Here is an 11,706-nt window from a genome sequence, read left to right as displayed (position 1 = left end):
AGAAATCAAGCGCACAAAAAACGTTCTCAAGCTTAGGAGTCTCCGAACTTGGTATTTATAGCTTTCCTTCAACTTCAGCTAAGCTCAGCTGGATCTGACACTGAACTAGAGGAGAGTGACTGAACAAATGAGCGAATGAAGGAAAGTAGCAAGAAGGAAGGAAAGCAGCATGGCTGTCTCTTACCAGAGCATTACATCTTCTATGAACCTCAGAATTCCCTGGGCTCCAGCTCAGCTCAAATCTTAGGCTTAATATCCACTTAAGTCAACCGCGACAATGTGTGAAAAATATAGTTATCCAAAAGTTCACTTCCATTTATAGGCACTAGCATCTTCAAATCCTCAAATCCTTAATCCATTCCAGTTCTAGCTCAGCCACAAGGGGACAGATCAGGCTCTGTTTCCTTCTGCTTGGACTTAGCTGTGCTGATGGACCTCATATTGCGTCTTAAGACTCCTCAGATGGAGGAGATCATGCCTGAAATGGAGAACAGGAGAAAAAAAAAACGGCTGTGATGGCATATAGTGCAGTAATCCTGTACGTATGATAACCATCTCCATTTATTCAGCTCCAGCAAATATCATTCTTTCATTTTTCACACTTGTATCTTTCTATATGCCAGGCAATAGATGTGCTTCTTATCAGAGAGAAGCAATCTTATTCAGCCAGGCTAGACCACCACGACAGGTCCGGGTGCCATTCTGGAGTTTTCCCCCACTTTACCGACCACTAACACCCTCTGTGAAACAGGAGCTTGTGCTAAATTTGCATCAACATGAAAATTATTACCTATTCTTATTCAGAACCTCCATCCATCCATCCATCCATCCATTTTCTAAGCCGCTTCTCCATCAGGGTCGCGGGGGGATGCTGGAGCCTATCCCAGCAGTCTTCGGGCGGAAGGCAGGATACACCCTGGACAGGTCGCCAGTCCATCGCAGGGCAGAACCTATTCAGAACCTGTAAGTACTAAGATGGAGGGGCTTATGAATAAAATGCTGAAGCTTACTATTACAGGCCCTTAGACAGGGAATGGAAACCACTATCCCCAGGGGAGATTCCATGACACAATTAATCTAATTCTCTTTAACTCTGTGGAACCAAAACACACTTCGTCATAGTCTTTACTTCACAACTTTCATATTTCATAAGCTACATTTAAAATTTGTGTCATATGAGAGCTGTAACTGTCTTCTTTCCTGTCAAGTAGATGCGTGATGTAATTTCTGAAAAGTGATTTTTAAAAGTTAAATGTAATAATAAAAGAAGCTGAACTCATAATTGTTTTTTCTACTGAAAGATAATCTGAGCTATAAACTGGATCTCAGATGGTGTCTCTTCTGTGATATTGTCTGTAAAAAAAAATATTTTTATAAAAAAAATAACAAAGAGCGTCTACGAGTTTTGGCTTTCAGCAGTAACTTGTAAGCATATGACATTTCGGGTTAATCTGAGGGGAGCTTTTACATAAAAAACACAAGCGCTTTACATTTGATTCGTGCAGTTACTGAATAATTTGCTGTAGGATTTGGGCATGTAAATTCCGATGGAAAAGCCAAAATGAACCCTGGAAAATAACTGGTTAAAAAATATTGTATATCTGTTTATTTGTAAAAAAAAATGTTCTGTCTTGTGCTTTTGTTTAGGTCTACTACTCTATTCATAAGGTGGCTTGAATCACAAAATTGCCATTCAAGCTTTAGTGCTTTGAAAACTATACTTACAGAAGATAAAGATCAAAGCATGAAGGCACAGGAGGAAGAATTAAGTTTACACCTTTCAAAGAAACAGAGGTATTAAATGGAAATTCAAATAAGAGACGTTAGTTCTTCTGTCAGCCGTGTGTACATAGAGACAAAAGCATTACTTTCGTTTTGAAAAGAGCGTGGAAATAAAAAATATGAAATGTTGCATGACCAGTGAGCAGGTCTGCAATGGCAATTCCAGACATATACAGAGCAGCCATCGCTTCTCTACACAAATAAAAACTGAGTGCGTATACATGCTCTCGAGTAATCAGATAATGGGCAAACTCCAGATCTATATGGGCAGTAATCTCACAGAAAAAGACAGTAAATGTAATATAAAGCTCAAAGCTTTTTATCAAACATCGCACCACTTTACCTCAAAGTATGAACATACATCATCTAGAAGATGAAGAATATTTCAATCCTTTATTTTGTGTTTTGTTTCAGCGCCGCTCCAAAAGTGTTTTGCTGCGTCTCGTGGCAACACTGCTCCCGTATTTCTGGTACCACCGCCTGTTCTTGTACATACGGTTCTTGTACATACGCAGACTGAGAAATCTGAAAGAAATTAGAGTAAGAGTTCACTGCACTGAGAAATCTGTTCACAGAACTAAAATCCAGCTCTGTTTATCTGATTTCTACATCGGAGTCTAGTGTTTGCATGACCATTTGAGTAATCGAATAGAAATCTGATTATGACCGGATTACTGAGTCTGATTGATCTGTGAGTAAAGAGCTGCTCTGACCACAAATCCATGAAGTTCCACAATACTGCAGTGCTAAGCTGCTCTAGTGCACAAAACCAGGATTTTAAGTATCTTTGTTTTGTCTCCTTCATCAGTGAAGATGCTTGTTGGATGTTGCTACAAGGATGGACTGAAAAATTAAAAGAAGTGAAGCTTACAGTATGTGATCTGCTCTCCTGTTCAGAAGCTAAGCAGAAGCCAGTAACAGCTCAGTTTGGTGTGAGAGCTTTATTGTTTTTCAGTGGTACTGAATGGTCAGAAGCGGTTTCCTTGAACACGTTAACCTGTCGTTGTTGTTGGGGCAAAACCTCCTATCTCCAAAATGGTAACTTTACAGGAGAAGGAAAAAACCAACTGTACTTCTAATGTAAGTCAATGGAACCAGAGTTTTTTCCAAGTGTAACGTGGAGCGAGGAGGTGGACGCATACGCTGAGATAAGTGAGATTTATTAAGGGAAAATCCAGGATCATCGTCGTAACGGTCCAGATTCAAGTAACCAATATGGAGAGATTGGGGGGCAGACATAACAGACACCAGAATGCAACAAAACAAGCAGAACATCCAACACAGCAGATAACAAACAAAGATTCAAGCAACAGAGACCAATACAATCAAACAGACAGCACAATCAAATAAAGACCAGCAAACACAAGGGGCAAACACAGGGCTTAAATACAGCGGGAAAAACAGGTGGAGACAAACAGGGGCGGAGTCATGAAACAAGGGGGCTAAACCAAAACAAAAACGCACATGGGATAAACCAAAACATGAACACATGGACTGGACTGGGAGGGGCCAATCGTGACACCAAGTAATTTTGGGTCGTTTCTTTAGGTCCATTTGTCATGAAATTTACATACAACGTAAAAAGTAATGGGAATTTTCAAATTGTCCAAAACTGAAAAATGGCAAAAATGGAGATACGAGGTTTTATTCCGACAGCAACGCTATGCAAACATAACAGTATTAAAAGAGATCACGCAAAACCCTCTACCCTCATAGACAAAGCAGATGGATAACCAGCTAACCACGCATTATTTGAGATTTGCTTGCCATCACATAACTCTGTCAATAAATCATAAATAAACAAATGTTCAGAAGATTTTTACTTTCCACAGTCTTTGCTGGTTATAAGACTAAAGCTATCTAACGCTATTAGCATTTGCACTAGCCTCCACAGAGCAAGTGTTTCTGCTCAGCTTTTATCAGTAGAGTGTAATAAATCAATATGTTATGAGAGGCTGTGCACTTCTGCGGTTTTATCACAGGGAAGGGTGTTGTTAGGCACGGTGCAAAGAGAGGTGCCTAAAGTGTTTGACTGAGTTGAATTGCACAAACAAATGAATAAATGAATTACCTAGTCTGACCTCACTGTAATGGTATACAGGCCATATCTCCCAATCTTGTAGTCACCTGTTCATTCAATGTTTCTTCTGAAACTATGGGTATCGAGAGGGAGTTTGTTCCCCCTTTGCTGCAGTGACAGCCTCTACTTCTCTGAGAAGGCTTTACACTAGATGTTAGAACACTGCTATTAGGATGTGATTGTATTCAGCCACAAGAGCATTAGTGAGGTCAGCTACTGATGCTGGATGATTAGTTCTGGATCACGCCACTCCAATTCATCTCAAAGGTATTAATGGTGGTCCATCACTCCGGAGAATGCAGTTCCACTGTTCCACAGCCCAATGCTGAGGGGTTTTATACCCCTTTAGCTGATGCTTGGCATTGGTCTTGGCTCCTGTGAGGATGCTGCGGAGCAACCCTTTCTATTACCGGTGCTTTTCTATGTAGATTTCACAAGCTGAAGATCTTTGTCAGAAATAGGTGCAACTTCTAGTTAAATTCCCTAATAAGAATGAGCATCCGGATACTTTTGGACATATAATGTCCCCAGCATTGACCTGGGTATAGAGATTTTTAGATCCTAATGTCAGTGCATACTGATCAATGCCCAATCCTGGGTTCATGACCATATCATGACCTATGGGGTTCAGGCCTATGGTACGCATAGGGCCTTAGGGCTTGCATCATACAGAGGCCTCAGCTTATGCTTGTCATAGTGACAATGATATCCGATTAGCAATGTTCTAACACTATCTATTGTTTAGGCTCCATGTACCCAGACATCATAAACGTCCTTGGGGGCCCTTGTCCACCTAAATCTCTATTTCATCCAATCCTCTCTCTCTATTGTCTTGTCGCATGATCACATGATGGTCATACCATTTGTGTGTATATAAACTCTGCTATTCTGATTAATAAACGGGAAAAGCTTCTGAGTACTGATCTAGTCTCTGTGGTCATTTGAGTTTCCCTCCAGCCGGCTGGACTCTCAGAAGGATGGAGGGCTTCTGGCTAAGTTCACAGCTTTGGTATTGAGGTTGAATCATAGAACCTAAAACCATCATCAACCGGTTCTAACAGAGATATGACAATAATTAGGAGTCTTATAAAATGTTGACTCAAGGTTAAAAATCTTAGCCATAAACACTCATTCATAATCATTTTAACACAAACCTGCTTGGTCCATTTAACCATAATGACATCACGTCTGGCTGATCTCCAGGAGATAAGGGACATTTAAAGGCCATTGTCTTTCATAACCACCTGGCTTTGACAGGAAAGGTACTGAGGTGGTATATGAGGACTTCATTCTTCATTCAGTTCACTTCACAGGCTGAATCCCATTCTTACAGCCCCTCATATCGTGTTGTTGATGTTTTGTGCTGAATTCCATAACACAGTCTTTGACTTACTGCCATTTCAGCGTTGGAGAGGCACAGATAGCGTCTTTTCGAATCTCTTTTGCTACTTACTTTTTTCATTTCATTCTTTCAGATGCCTTTGTACTCTCCCAAGAAAACAAAAAACAAAGCAATAAATAAGAAATGAAATAAAGCGAGTTATTGGGAAATTATTGCGGGCGGTTCACAGGCACAAAACAAAGCAACGAAACAGACAAAGACAAGCAATAAGAATAGGATTATCTCATCTTCCTCTGATTCTGATTTTACTGTATGCTCAGCCAACAACAACATTTTCACCCAGGTGATATCCGGCTATCTTGTGTCCAAGGCATAATCAGTCTAGATACACAGCTCCCAGAATAAACATCTCTTTTATAAGCAGGGTACATGTAATTATGGTCTTTGTCTGGGCCATTGTTCAGTGAAATGTCATGGGTCAGGAGGCGAGCAGGTGTCAGTGCTTGTGTATCAGTCACACATGGCCAGAGAGGAATTCCCCAGCGCAGGAGTCTGTTTGGTTGCCATGGCAGTCAATAGCACAGGGCGGCCTACTGGGGAGGAGGAAAAATGACAGTGATGAACAGTTTGAGCCATTTCTCTATGTAAATACGGTATGCTAATGCAGTCCCATTTAGCTGATTGGGTATTTGTTTATGTGGGGCCCACTACATTTATCATCCACTTTTAACGCCAGACAGAACGCGATCAGATTCATTTCAGGCCGATGATGGTGAGCACTGCGTGAGTAGACTCCAGCGAGTGAAAAACTTCTTATAATGCAGAAAGAGCAAGAGCAAGAGAGGCTATATTGTCAATCACAGTAACACACTTTGTTTTCTCTCAACTCCATTGTGATCAAAGGAACAGCCAAAGCAAACTCCAGACAATGCTGGTGTTCCAAGTGGAATTTTCATTCAGCCAGGTAGCCTAAAGTTTTTCCTGTCTTACTGGTGACTCAGAGCACCCAGTGGAAGATAAACACTGTTTAGTAAATATCATTGTCCCTGACCCCTTAAGGCCTACATATTAAGAAATTAAAAATTCAGTTCTCACCTGTGGTGGACGAAGTACACAAGCCATGTACTTGAGTTAAAGTAGAGATACCCAAGGTAAAATATTACTCCAGTAAAAGTAGAAGTTCCTCCCGTTAGACCTCCACTTGAGTAAAAGTACTAAAGTATTTACCCTCAAATGTACTTAAGTATAAAGTAAAAGTACTAAAAGAGTCATTCTGGCTCTGATGTCCTGTTATCATTTTTATAACAAGACTGGCTTCATGAACTCATTTCAGGTGAAAGTCCTCCAGCGTCTCTCTTGGTAAACCAGTCTTTTAATAGAACGTCATTAATTAGTGACGCTGACGTCTATTAAAATGATCAGAAGCACAAAACACTGAAGGTAAACAGTTTCCATCAGGGAGAACCGAGTGGCTCTGAAATCACTTTTTACACACAAGCAAAGTTTCAGTTTCAGATTTATTTACAACTTAGTTCCAAGTTTAAGTTGAATAAAAACTGGCTTTAAACTCAGGATCACAGATGAGCTCCTTTACTATGTTGATCTGTAGGCCTCTGTTCATAAACATAAACCAGCCCAAACTAATTTAAATAGAGCACAATATAGAAATCCACATATGCAGTCGTGACTGACGTGTCTTTTTTCTGAATTTACACAAAGTTAGGTTAGTTCATCATTTATATTGAATAGACTTTCCCAAATTTTCACGCTGCTGGACTGACGTTGAACCGTGTGCTGCACTGTGTCGGTAAAACAAACTCAAAACAAAGTGACCGCTGTGCCCTGATTGGAGCTCTTGCGTTGCGCTTCTTTTGTTTTACATGTTAAAAAGCCAGATATTAGACTTTGAAATGTAGTGGAGTGAAAGTAAACATGGAAAAATGGAAAAAGTTCAGTGAAGTAAAGACACACAAAAAACTACTTAAGTATGGTAACCAATTACATTTACTTCGTTACTGTCTGCCGCTGTTTCTCAGTACAGGCATCAATGTTAAAATGGGCCAGCAAGACTTTGTGGTTGGATTGTATTAAAAAGAACAGAAATCAATAAATAAAAGCCTAGCATGTGTTTTAATATTATTACATGTTTTTAAATGTTTACATAATTTAACAGAGTAGTAATTGCATCCTCAACTTCTCTTATAAGCAAATTGCAAAGGATCAAGTAGCAGCTGTACTTGGTTGATCAGGTATTGTTTCATCAATTACTCAAAAGATGCCATAACTAGAAAGGTTAATGCTAAAAAGCTAGCTCCTTAGAGGATTATTCTTAGCTATATGCACAATAATGGACTCTTTCCACAGCTGAAGAACCCGGTGCTGCGTCAAACGCATATTAAAGATATAACAAAACAAATGGCTGAGGTTCTCAGCACACACCTTTAAAGGTCTTCCAGTGAATCTGTTAGAATTACAGGAAAAATCTGTCCCAACTGTGAGAAAATCTTTAAAAGTGTATGAGCAGTTCTTACTTTGGGCTTAAGTCATCCAGTTTAATAAGAAATGTGAACACAGAAACTATGATTTAAGTACGCACTACCTCTTGACCAGAGATGAGTAGCCTAAACCCGTGGCTCACTTATCCACAAAGGACCAGTGTGGCTGCAGGTTTTCAGTCCAATCAAGCAGAGGCACACCTGATTTAGTCTGTGAGGATCTTCAAAGAGTTGATCAGATAGGAGTTGTGCTCCTGCTGGGTTTTAATGAAAGCCTGCAGCCATATATGCCCTTCACAGGTAAAACTGGTGACTCTTGCCTTAAACCCAACCTCAAAAAAAAGTGTTTTGATGTCCTGTGGATTTATTTTTGGACACTACTTTTATTTCCTATGCAATAATGTGTGTGTGTGTGTGTATATATAAATATATATATATATACACACTATATTGCCAAAGGTATTCACTCACCCATCCAAATCATTGAATTCAGGTGTTCCGTTCATTTCCATGGCCACAGGTGTATAAAGTCGAGCCCCTAGGCCTGCAGACTGCTTCTACAGACATTAGTGAAAGAATGGGTCGCTCTCAGGAGCTCAGAGAATTCCAGCGTGGTACCGTGATCAGACACCACCTGTGCAACAAGTCCAGTTGTGAAATTTCCTCACTATGAAATATTCCACAGTCAACTGTCAGTGGGATTATAACAAAGTGGAAGCGATTGGGAACGACAGCAACTCAGCCACGAAGTGGTCGGCCACATAAAATGACAGAGCGGGGTCAACGGATGCTGAGGGGCATAGTGCGCAGAGGTCACCAACTTTCTGCAGAGTCAATCACTACAGACAACGTAGAGAGCTTCATGGAATGGGTTTCCATGGCCGAGCAGCTGCATGCAAGCCTTACATCACCAAGTGCAATGCAAAGCGTCAAATGCAGTGGTGTAAATTCAAAATGGGCATATATTTTTCAAAAAACAATAACATTTCTCAGTTTCAACATTTGATTTGGTTCACATGATTTGCACATCATTCTGTTTTTATTGACATTCTGCACAGTATTCCAACTTTTTTGTTATATCTGCTCTTCTCTTTTTGGGATTTTTTTTTTTGGTCAGAACAAAAACTCTAAACTGAGTGGTATAAGCATCAGTGAATAAGCCTAAGGTGCTAGGACCATAAGAACAGAATGAAATAAAGAAAACCCCAAAAAAGAGTAGTTTAGTGTGAGCAACTACTCAGAGAAGTGCAGATTCTTTAAGGTTTAACTCAAGTACATGTAACTGAATGTACTACAGTACTCCACACTCCAGTACATGACCAATAGTGTTTTGTACAGTTGACCTAGTGGCACTTGGAAGGTCTGGCCATGCACAAAAACCTGCCTGTAACTACATCTTTAAACGTGGCCTGATTCCTCCGGCTTGGTAGCACAGCTGATGTTTCACATATAGGTTATGTGGGTACTTGAAATGCACAAAAAAATAAGAAGAATTGGATCAGATAGCATTAACTAAATATCATTTTCCCTTCCCGCCCTTTTAATGACCCACTTGCCCTGTGTGTAGCAGAGACCACTTTCCAAAAATGGAATAGTGGAAAACTGAGCATGTTTACCTTCTTCTGCTGCATTTGAGAGGATCTACACTTTAGTATTTTTGTCTTGGAGGCTTAAACTTTTACCATGATGTGTTTTTGGGAGAACAGGTTCAGTTTCACTCTATTATACAGAACTGTAAGTAGTACATTTGGTCATTTTAAGGGAATATTTATTTTTCAAAGAAGACGAATCACATCAATCTCAGCATCCTTTCACTCATCGCAAAATAAAGTAAATGAAAATCATTTTGACTGGGCTAGAGCAACAGAAATAACTACTGGCTTTTAGAAATATTTCTGTAAACACTCTTTTTGTGTGTAATTTAATACAATAGGGACTGTTTTCCAGGCCCAGATTCATGGTGATTCACCTTCAGCACTCCAATTTCGTCCAAGACCAGGTTTAATCCATGTCTGGGAAACCAGCCAAAGATATAAATGTGAAAGAATATTTTGTTTTTTGTGATTACAGGTTTTTCGCTAAAAAACATTTATCAGTGCAATGGTTCTATATAGCACCAAAAAGGGTTTTTCTATTGTTACAAGCTTAATAGCAGAAGCCTTTTTGGTGCTAAATAGAGCCATTTTCAAAAAGCTTCAATATAGAACCATATACAAATCACTCTCCATCATTCTAAAGAATTTAAGTGTGAAATAGTTCTATATGGAACTCATTAGTTCTAAAAACAACTAAAGACTGAAGACCTTTTTAAGTGTGTAGATTTACATAAAACAGTGGATCTACACTCTTTAAAAAGAGGGTTCTTCAAGGGTTTTTAGTAAAGAAAATGGTTTTATAAAGAACCATGAACACTCAAAGAACTCCTTGCGTGATTAAAGGGGTCTTTGCATCATGAAAGGGTTCTGCAGATTGATGGAGAATGTGCTGTAGATAATTCTATGTAGAATATTTCAATATTGAATATGGTTCTATATGGCATCCATGAGGGTGCTTCTATTGTTACACACTTGACATCGCAATGATAGAAGAACCCTTTTGTGTGTTACCTAGAACTCTTTTCAAGGAGGTTCTATACCAAAACCATCTACAGCACATTCTTAAGAACAAACTTTCACCATGCAAAGAAAACGTTTACTAAAGAACCATTAAGAACCTCTTGAAGAACCATTTTTAAGAGTATATATATATATATATATATATATATATATATATATATATATATATATATATGTATGTTTTCTGTATGGCACCAGAAAGGGTTCTTCTTTTGTTATGAAGTCAAACTTGTAACAATAGAACCCTTTTCAAAAAGGTTCTGTATACCGTCAGTAACACTTTCTATGAATGTCACGTATGTAAGCATCTATAAACACATTTAGAGCATGTTATAATGCATTCATAAGGCATTATAAACATGGTTATAAATATTTATAAAAATTAATTACACTGAATTACAGTGTATCCTACCCACCCACAGAGAGCAAGGCCAAATGTGCTGTCTTCGTCTCCACCAGGGATCACCAGGCAATCTCCTGATGACAGGGCCAATGCTTAGATGGTTGTGCCACTCGTGAGCCAGCAGCTTCTTTGTTTGATTTACTTCATATTAAGTGGCTCTAATAACTGTGTAGTTACACATTAGTACCATATGCAACAACACTGTAACTACTGATGATTTAGTCAATGTAACAGATGGATTAAAGAAGTACAGCCTATGTATCAACTTCAGTTTTGCTTAATCAAGTGTATCTTCTACACAGGAAATTTCCTAATGTAGTATTAAAGTTCCTGTTAAAATAAGTGGACAGTTTCTGTGTAGTTGTTATGTAGGTACTGTGTAATAACTGAGTGGTAATGTAGTCATTGTTTTGGGGGGAAATGTAACATAAAAGCTACATTAGATAAGGGGACATCTGCTGCCACATATACATACAGAATATCGCTGCAGTTGGAAGAAAACCTTGTAACTCAACGTCTTCCCACAGTGGAAGGATGGACAGAAACGCCTGCGGATTGTTTCAGAGCTGAAGCCAGAGTGGAGCTTGATATTCTCCTGTATTTCAAAGATGAACTCTTTAAGTGCTGTTTGTTCTCCAGCTTTGGAGACATATGTATTTTTTCACATCTCTTCTTCTCATGTTCCCGTTCCTTAAGCAAGAGGATTATCTGTTATTTAAGCTTCTCAGTAATATATCCTGAAAAATCAATAACTTAATAGCCATAATGACTTGGAGTTAAATAAATAAATGGTGGCCTCTGACTTTTGCCCAGTATTGTACGTTCTGTGTTAAATGTGTTGGACTCAAGTTGATGAAGTTGGACTAGTTTGTAGAATCAGAGTGAGTCAGTAGGTTTGGCTCTGTGATAGAGTTTGTATGCTGGAAAGACAGAACAGGTTGTATTGAAGAGAACACTATTGTTCGTGTGTGAGAGAGAGAGTTTTTAGT

This window comes from Pygocentrus nattereri, chromosome 18 (assembly GCF_015220715.1).
Source record: "Pygocentrus nattereri isolate fPygNat1 chromosome 18, fPygNat1.pri, whole genome shotgun sequence".
Taxonomy (NCBI): domain Eukaryota; kingdom Metazoa; phylum Chordata; class Actinopteri; order Characiformes; family Serrasalmidae; genus Pygocentrus; species Pygocentrus nattereri.
Note: the sequence above shows the minus strand (reverse complement) of the source record.